Source organism: Choristoneura fumiferana, chromosome 7 (genome assembly GCF_025370935.1).
Source record: "Choristoneura fumiferana chromosome 7, NRCan_CFum_1, whole genome shotgun sequence".
Lineage (NCBI taxonomy): Eukaryota > Metazoa > Arthropoda > Insecta > Lepidoptera > Tortricidae > Choristoneura > Choristoneura fumiferana.
The window spans coordinates 18,676,826-18,687,236 of record NC_133478.1 but is presented as its reverse complement, the minus strand read 5'-3'; positions in this window follow the sequence as shown (position 1 = coordinate 18,687,236).

The window sequence follows — 10,411 nt, the reverse complement described above, 5'->3', positions numbered from 1 at the left end:
CAGGTCGGCAGCAAGACGCGGTGTATGTACTGCATGCGATGCCCGCGACCGCCATCTTTGAAGACAGTCGCCTTCCCAGAAGCCCGCTTGTTCATGTAGTCCACTCCGTACTCCACAGTAGACTCATGTGTGTTGTGAAAGGTTGTCCATGTTACGACAATATCGTTGGATTTCTCTAAAAATAGTAACCATGGGTAGAAAAATAATGATTACATTGCCCTAATAATGAGATACTTTAACATCTCAATTGTCTAAAGGCGCCTACCGTCAAAATAAAGTCTTTGTTTTCTTATGTTGATGACAGTGGCACCTAGGGCCGGATAAAGTAACATCAAAAGAAAAAGACCTTTACCTATCCTATCTAGCAGTGGGTGGACTGGACCGATTAGATTTATTGATTATTAAGCTTCAAGAATAGCTGTCGTTTCTATTCCAACTTCAAAACACATTTTCATTTGGACGAAAGGGGTTAATAATTATAGTTAAGAATGTATTTATTGTACAAAATAGGACCGAGGACTAAACCTTGTGGCATACTCGAAATATAATAGTAATTTCGTCAAAAATATTTATTTATTAGCTATTTTTATTGTGCTGTGCTATTATTGCAATGTATTACAAATAATGTTTCATCATCATCCCAGCCTATATACGTCCCACTGCTGGGCACAGGCCTCCTCTCCCTCCTCTCTCTCTTAGAGGAAATAATGTTTACTTAAAAAATATTACCTCCGAAAGAAATGTGTACTTGCTCTGGTTGGTAATAGTTGTTATGCAAAAACGATGGTACTGGCAAAACACTTTCTATCACTTGTAGAGCCCGGACAAGCCCAAGGGACATCAAAAATGTAAAAAACTTCATAATCGCTCCACTAAAACTTGATGAAAAAAATTAAACGTGTATATAGTCAATTAACCCGTGTGCTGCCAGCAATATCTCTAAACATTCTGATTGCCCACTCATTAATTGTACTAAGTATGTGTAAGTGTACGTAATAAAAACATGAACAGAATGAAATGAACGGAATGGCGTTTTTATTAAGTACTTTAAATTTTTAAAATAGCAAAGGCGCTGTATAATTTTATAATAATCATAATCATAATAAATACGTGCCTGTTTTTGAATGTAAACTAAAAAAAATATATAACAAAAAATAGAACCGACTGAAAATAATTCTCTACGTTCTGAAGTCGGTGCCTCAGCACGAGCCAGCAGGAGACCTATAATAGTCTACCTCACCTACAACTATACGAGTATATTCGCCATAAATCACTCCTCCCTTTTTTTCGCGCTTTTTAGTGTAAAAGATCTAAGATACAATAGTTTAATTTCAACTGCTCGTCACCTTTTACGAAAAATTGCTTTTTTCGATGCAGAGACGTTCATTATCGAGGAGTCCTGGTGCTTCATCATCCATTCCATTTCGCCATATGATAAACGATAAGCTTAAATTGCTTAGCAACTGCGTTAAAGTAATTGATATTCAACCCGTGAAGTACTTACTTGTTATTGAGTAGTCGCTCCATTGGTCAAATTTGGTCTTCATCATCAGTTACACTTCACCAAATGATGATTTTCAAGAGCAAATGCACGAGTTACTCCTAAATATATCGAAATTACCATAGGCGTTCCTACAATATTTGAAGAGTTCCCTCGATTTCCTTAGGATCCAACCATCAGATCCTGATTTCGTGCTTATGGGACCTAATTGAAAGCATTGCTAGACGAACGAAAATAAAAAAAAAAAATTTTTTTTTCAAATCGGTTCATAAATGACGGAGTTCTGAGGTTACAAACTTAAAAAAAATACAACCTAATTGATAACCTTTTCCTTTTTTTGAAGTCGGTTAAAAATACATGTTGGCGCTAGGAGACGTAAGGCCTAGACATCCGAAATACCTGAATCTAGCATTTTAATCTGTTGAATGAAGGACCGTGCGGGTTAGGTTGACTATGATTATATTTGTAAATTATTACGATACTACGCACACATATAAGGGAAGGGGAATGAATAAATGGGAGAGTGAAAATGAGTGTTTGGTACCTGGAAATCCTGCAGTTCTGGATTCATGCAACAATATGGCGCCGGTAGCGTGATGATGTTGATAGATGTGTTTACAATCCAAATGTCCGTAATAGCACTTGTAGATCACAGAAAAAAACAGCACTGGCCAGGCTTTCGATCACTATCAATGTTTTATCAGTTTATAACACCAATACACAAAAAAGTAATTAAATGCAGCGATAAAGCGTTGCGGCGCGACGTCAACTCTTGCGAAAACGGAAACTGAACTCCCAGCAGCAAGGACGCGTCTCTCATCCCGGTCTTCTAGGCTTCAGCCAATCACAGGTGAATCGAGGTGAGGCGATCGCAGCGACACATGTTCTATCCTTGTTGCGCGCACAAACACGTCATATGAACGAGAGGGATAGGGAAATAGGAAGGAATAGCGTGCGTAGTAAAAGTAATGTTTTGACTTTATTAAATTTTAATAGCTTCCGGGTCACTTGGAGTTACTTAATTTTTTGAAACTAGATGGCGTTAGCAGTTCAATACGGCGCAAACATTCCCCCGGCTTGAAGGGTTCCCTTCAAATCAAAATAACTAACTTAAACTAAAATTTTAAGGATGCCTTACTACAAGCTACTGATTTGGTAAAGGACAGAGACGAATGACTGGACGCAAATACGTTCCAGATGATGTTCTAACCCGTGCAACTCTAATCACACCATCTCTCGCTGGAAAAACCTCTTCTATTACACCTATCGGCCAATGAAGTGTAGGCATGTTGTCGCTCCGCACGACCACAACAGTACCGACCGCAACGGGGAACGTGGGTGTGTTCCATTTCATTCGTGTTTGTAATGTGTGAAGGTATTCTCGCTGCCAACGATTCCAAAATGACTGAACTAATTTGTCTAAAAGTGAATAGCGCTCTAACAAGTTAAGCCTATCACCTTCAACTCACGAGCAGGTAAGTATCTTAGGGGAGTCATAGTCAAGAAATGTGCTGGCGTCAGAGCTAATGGTTCTGAGGGATCAGATGATAGAGTTCGGCAAAGAGGCCTAGAGTTCATCACGGCTTCTACTTGCGTGAGAACCGTATTCATTTCCTCGATGGACAATATCTGGTCGCCTATAACCCGGAATAGATGTGTTTTCAGGCTTTTCAAATTGGATTCCCAATTGCCTCCGAAATGTGGAGCTGCTGGTGGGTTCATATACCAATCTATGCGATTCTCAGCTAATGTGCGCGCAAAATCTGTGTTAAAATGTTTGGACACTAGGAACGAATGTAGGTCGCTCAGGTGCCTTTTAGCGCCGATAAAATTAGTACCGTTATCCGAATACAACTGGGAAACAGGACCTCGGCGGGCTAAAAACCTTTTAAGCGCAGATAAGAAGCAGAACGTACTAAGATCAGACGCAAGTTCAATATGTACAGAACGCGTAGTCATACAAAAAAAATACAAATGTATGCCTTTTGAGCACGGACACCCCTGCTTCGAGTAGCTGTGACCCGTAGTGGTCCAGAGAAATCAACACCTGTATGCGTAAACGCTTTTACCGAACGAACAACACGACAAGCCTTGTGATCGGACATCTCGGGACAATTCGACTTAGGTCGCAGGCGAAAGCACCGAAGACACGAAAATATTCTACTGCGCACTGTACTCCTAGCCGAAAATATCCAATAATTATGGCGTAGCACAGAAGACAGCTCGTCTTCTCCAGCATGACAGTATAGTTTATGGAAGTAATCCACAATCAAATTGACAACGTGATGCTTACTCGGTAATACAATGGGGTGTTTCTGTTGAAATTTTAGATCCGCGGCCCTAAGACGACCACCGACGCGAATCATACCATTCTGCAGGAATGGTTTCAAGCGCTGAAAGGCGCGCGAACATACCTTGCCCATCTGCAAGTTTTCGAATTCCTTGGCAAAACAATACTGTTGTAGAACCTGCAAAATTCTACCCTCGGCAAACTCTAAATCTGTAGCTGAAATATATTCACGGCGAGGCAATAATCTGCCTAAGCGAAAAATGTATACAACGCAGCGTAACAATTTAGACCACGACGACATTCGAGCAGCTAGTGAAAGCAGAAGAGGTAAGTCCGTTGATGTGACAGCAATTAATGAATTTGTTTTCTCTTCCGGTGGTTTCGATATAGATAGCGGATCGAATGGTACTAAAGGCCAAAAGGATGGTTCTCGCTTAATCCACGTAGGTCCGTAAAACCAAAGTGGATGATGTAAAATTTGCTCTGGCGTTAAGCCACGCGATAGACAATCGGCGGGATTCTCAGAACCCAAGACGTGATGAAAGCGGTCGGCTGCTAATGCAGATTGTATCTTGGATACGCGATTCGCTACGAACGTACCCCAGCGATGAGGTGAGGAATGTATCCAACATAAAGCCACTGTCGAGTCCGAAAATGCATAAATATTATCAATTGCGATGCGCCTACCCAAAGTATCCAGTACGATGCGAATTAGTTTTGCCAAGACAAGTGCAGCGCAAAGTTCAAGACGTGCCAATGAAACAGTTTTCGTTGGAGATACCCGTGACTTAGAACACAGGAGGTGTGTATTGATGACACCATTATTGTTGACATGTAGATATACTACCGCTCCATAAGCTCGTTCACTCGCGTCTCCGAAACCAACAACCGATACAACACTGTCTGTAATGACACTAACATGACGCGGTATTTGAAGTTGATTGAGTAGGCAGAGTTCTCTGCCAAATTGATTCCAAAGCTTAACGATCGCCTCAGGAGGAGTGTCATCCCAGTCACATTTCAAAAGCCAAAGTTCTTTAATAAGAAGTTTGGCGTACAAGATTACAGGTCCAATAAAGCCCATTAAATCCCATAGTCGAGCTACGCATGAAAGTATAGCACGCTTAGTACATTTGTTACTAGGTTGCAGAACATCTAGTGAAAAGCTATCTGACGTCGGAGACCAAGTAAGTCCCAGAACCTTTTGGTTTTCACCCTTGTCAAATTCTAGAACTGCCGATAAGCGATGAGAAGGCGGAATGGTGTTTAATACCGTTGCGGAATTACTATTCCATTTTACAAGATCGAACTGTCCCTTTTTTAAGAGGGCGATGACCTCTTCAGCTGTTTGAACAGCGTCGGATTCCTCGTCTAAACTGCACACATAATCATCCATATACAACGAGTTTATTAGAGCATTTTTCGCGAGAGGAAACTTATCTCCCTCGTCTTCTATTAGCTGTTTAATAGTGCGCAAAGCGTGAAATGGGCTGGATTTAAGTCCGAAACAAACTCGCTGGAATTCAAACACTGTAATTGGATCATTTTGGTCAAATCTGTATAAAATGCGTTGGAATCTACGATCTTGTTCTTGAACTCCAATGCAAAGAAACATTTGCCTAATGTCAGCGCATAATGCTACCTTGAACAAACGAAAATTTAAAATAATTTCAAACAAGTTACCCTGAAGGTTTTCGCCACCGTGGAGGATGTCATTAAGTGAAATGGAAGTACTAGTTTTAGCACTGGCGTCTAGCACTACGCGTAACTTCGTGGTTGCTTTATCTTTGCGGACTACTCCGTGATGCGGAATTATATACGATGGCTGCGATTCCTCAGTCTCCGTAGGCGCGGGAGCTAAAAAATCTTTAGCTATGTACTCCCTAATAACATCATCGTAAGCTTGTTTAAACTCAGGATCAGCCTTCATTTTACGTTCCAAGCACATAAACCGTTTCCTTGCACAGCTGTACGAATCACCGAGTGACGAAGGATCTTCTTTAAAAGGTAGCGTGACGATATAACGTCCGTTCGTAGAGTCGCGAGTGGTGGTGTCGGTATATATTTTCTCACAAACCGAATCATCTGGATGCTGAACTCGAGGTGCATTGACCTCTTCTAGTTCCCAGAATTTTTGAACCATGTTATCAATCGATTGCGGAACGACACAACAGCAAGAAACCGACGAGGTGTTGAAAAGATTTGCGGGCGCACAGCCTATAACTACATAACCAAGGACAGTTTCTAAAGCGTACGGTGAGCCGTATTCACTAGCGACTCTCTTGTTTAACAACAGTTGCGGAAACAATGCCGCGCCAATCAACATGTCGATATCACCGGTCACCGTATACGTATCGTCGGCTAGGGGTAATGAGTCAAAACAGGTCAATATTGACCGATCTACTTCGACATTAGGTAATTTGTCAGTTACCTTGTCTACCACCAAAGTCTCTAGATCATAACTGAATTTACGATCGAAGCGGGAAAAGAATTTCACATTCACAAGCGAGTTAACTATCTTACTTGATCCAGCTATTCCTCTGACTGTGACATTTTTCTCAAAGGCATTTAAACCTAGTCTGTTACAACAGTCACGCGTTATAAAACTGCTTTGCGAAGCGCTATCTAATAAACACCGCACTAAGCGCTCTTGACCATTACAGTCGTAAACTATAACACGAGCTGTCGCTAACAACACTGTAGTAGGTAAATTTCGATTCGCGGTCGTGCTGCTGCAATTATTAACCGAATAGTTACGCACAGATGTTAAAGCGTTATCAGACTCAGCGAGAGTAGGTAAAAGCGTGGCGGCGGCGGGCGCGGGGTGCGGTAGCGGTGCGAGCGGCTGCTGCCGCGTTTGCAAAGCGGGCGAAAACGCCGGCGACCGGGCAAACGGCGCCGGGGCGGGTGCGAGTGCGATGCGGACAGTAACGCCGGCGACGGGGTAAATGGTGCCGGGGCGGGGTGCGAGTGCGAAGCGGACGGTAACGCCGGCGACGTGGTAAAGGGCGGGGGCGGGGTGCGAGTGCGTTGCGAAAATTTGCGACGCCGGTTGGTACGGCGTAATTTGAGCATAAGGTTGCGAAGCTGGCGGGAGCAGCGCGGGCTTGGCGCAAGGTGGAATAAACGAAGTAGGCGGCGCCGGAGGCGATTCAAACGACACACCGGGAACAGACCAGTCATAGCACGAGATGTCGTTTGAAAGCGCGGGAACTGCCACACTGTTTTCGAAATGTAACATTGTGTGATGTTTATTATTACATTTACGACAAGAACTATTAGAATTACAATCGATAACTCTGTGCTTTTGACTCAAACAGTTTAAGCAGTAATTAAAAGACTTTACATATTTATATCTATCGTTAGGTGACAGCCTTTGAAATCCCGAACACCTATAAAGTTGATCGTGTGGAGCGAGAGCGGGACACAGCGAACAGCCGGCGTTGTTGCTAGGTGCGGGCGGGCGCGACGCGGCATTCGGCGGCATAAAACTTTCGTGCTCGTCCACGTTTAAGTATGAGTGCGTATTTCTCAATGACTTTGGAAAATCTGCATGATCCGAAGCCTTCCTAGGAGCTTGTGCGGGCTTCAAATTAGCGGTGCGCTGCAATACCTTGATATGTTTACGAAGAAACGAAATAAGGCTACTGAAAGTAGGTATTTCAACGTCCCGGTTATCCATCTCGAATAAGCGAACTATTTCAGGATCCAATTTTTTCGAAGTTATGTGCATCAAAACAAAATCATACAAATCAGGTACTTTCAAATTATCAAGAGCGGACACCGACGACGATAACTTGTCAACAAAATTTTCCAAGTTTTCGGCACTGACTGTACCTAGTTTTAAATTTAATATTTGATCAAAATATGTTGTAGTCTGCAAGCGCTTGTCTTCATATTTACGAACTAAACTCGTGTAAATTAAATCGTAATTCTCAGCGCATGGGGTCAAACCAGTACAGACGGATTGCGCTTTGCCCGTTAATTTACCTATTAAATAATATAACTTTTCCGTGTCACTGAGATGAGTATTTTCATGTACAGTCGTCTTAAAACTCGCAAAGAATAAAGGCCAAACTCGTGGATCTCCATTGAATTCGGGTAATTCCATTGGCGGTAGCTTAGGGCCAACTCGGTTTTGATCAAATGTGCTATTTGGCTGGTTAAGCGGTTTCATCTCCCGCGGGGCGGTCAACTTAGCGTGTTGACGCTTTATAAGGCAATAAATATCTTCAAAAGCCACCCAAGTACTATGACTCGGCTCTGCATCGGGTTTCAATGTCATTTGTATTTCATTAATCTCCTCGAGAGTTTGAAGGTATTTATCTCGAATAGAGTCCAAAGTCTCGACATTAGCGAGAAACATTTCAATGGAGTCAGGACTATCTAATTTTTTAGAGATGGTATAAATTGACTGCAAACGCACGAAATACGCGGCTCGTCTCGACTCCAAATTTTTCAGTTTTTGTTCAGTCATTTTGGTTTGTGAACGCGTTAAACATGTAAACGACATAAACTTCTAAGAAATACCTACGTAGCAATAGGTATGTAAATACATCAACAAAGTATGTAAGTAATTAGGTACTTAGTTGTGAGCGAAGCGAATCGACAAAATACCTACCTAACCTAACTATGCGGTTTACAACTAGCTATATACCTAAAGTTGTTGGTTGAAACAAATGAAATCTACGCGATGTAAACAAATGAATAACCAACTGATCCGTGATAAATTATCATAACGTAACGTACTATGGTAGTTTTGTACTTATTATTGCGGCTATTTATTATTATCCGGCTCGATTAGGGACCATTAAATGGTGGCGCTAGGCTAGACGTAAGGCCTAGACATCCGAAAATACCTGAATCTAGCATTTTAATCTGTTGAATGAAGGACCGTGCGGTTAGGTTGACTATGATTATATTTGTAAATTATTACGATACTACGCACACATATAAGGGAAGGGAATGATAAATGGGAGAGTGAAAATGAGTGTTTGGTACCTGGAAATCCTGCAGTTCTGGATTCATGCAACAATATGGCGCCGGTAGCGTGATGATGTTGATAGATGTGTTTACAATCCAAATGTCCGTAATAGCACTTGTAGATCACAGAAAAAAAACAGCACTGGCCAGGCTTTCGATCACTATCAATGTTTTATCAGTTTATAACACCAAATACACAAAAAAGTAATTAAATGCAGCGATAAAGCGTTGCGGCGCGACGTCAACTCTTGCGAAAACGGAAACTGAACTCCCAGCAGCAAGGACGCGTCTCTCATCCCGGTCTTCTAGGCTTCAGCCAATCACAGGTGAATCGAGGTGAGGCGATCGCAGCGACACATGTTCTATCCTCGATTTCCTTAGGACAAACACGTCATGATGAACGAGCTTAGGGATAGGGAAATAGGAAGGAATAGACGAACGTAGTAAAAAAAAAAAATCGGTTCATAAATGACGGAGTTCTGAGGTCACTTAAAGTTAATTAATTAATTGAAACCTAGATGGCGTTTTTTTGAAGTCGGCGCAAATACATGTAAAAGAGCCTTTTACGGTTCATTTACATGATGAACTTTTCTTTTTCATATTTTGAATCCCATATTACAATATATTTAAATAAAGTTGATCACTAATTAGTAATGGAACATCATAGTCATAGTGCGTAAAGCTACGCAGTGAACATGCTGTATTCGATATCGCTTCCTGTTGACAAGGCACTCGCCCGGTCATAATCTCTACGGATGTTGATTTTATTTGTTCTAATATACCACTTAATTAGTTGGTAGTTGGTTACTAACCAGCGAACTGAAGCAGGGGGTCGTGACCCAGCGAACGTTCGAAGTAACTCTAACATTTAATTTGGAGAAAGTAGTTAAGTCATCATCATCATCATCATCCAAGCCTATATACGTCCCACTGCAGGGCAGAGGCCTCCTCTCAGAACAAGAGGGCTTGGGCTATAGTTCCCACGCGGGCCCAGTGCGGATTGGGAACTTCACACGCACCATTGAATTGCTTCGCAGGTTTGCGCAGGTTTCCTCATGATGTTTTCCTTCACCGCAAAGCTCGTGGTAAATTTCCCCTCTGATAGGTCAAACCACTAGGACACCACGGCTTCGTCTTCTTCAGTAGTTAGGTACCTATTCAAATATTTTTTTGCATTTGAATAATATGCATAACATAACCAAGCTTTTAATTATAAAATTAAATCAGTCGAATACCTACCGCATTAGACTAGATTTTCTAAGAAAGTGTTTAATCTAACAACACATTCAACGCCACATCGTCAATAAAATTCAACTTTTAAACTACCTTCAAATACAACACAGTTATTAAGGTAAAACCACTGAGGACCAAGTGGCTGAAATAGAACGTCGGATCGCGCAGGCATGGGCGGCCTTCGGTGCAAATAAGTCAGTCCTTCAGTCAAGGAAAATTCGCCAGCACCTTAAAACCAAAATCTTCAACCAGTGTGTCTTGCCCGTCTTCACTTATGGAATGGAAACCACCACACTGACAGAGAAGTCTGCAGAGAAACTCCGTGTTGCACAGAGAGCAATGGAGAGGTCAATGCTCGGGATAACTGTCATGCATCGGAAAAGGAATGAGTGGATCAGACGAGT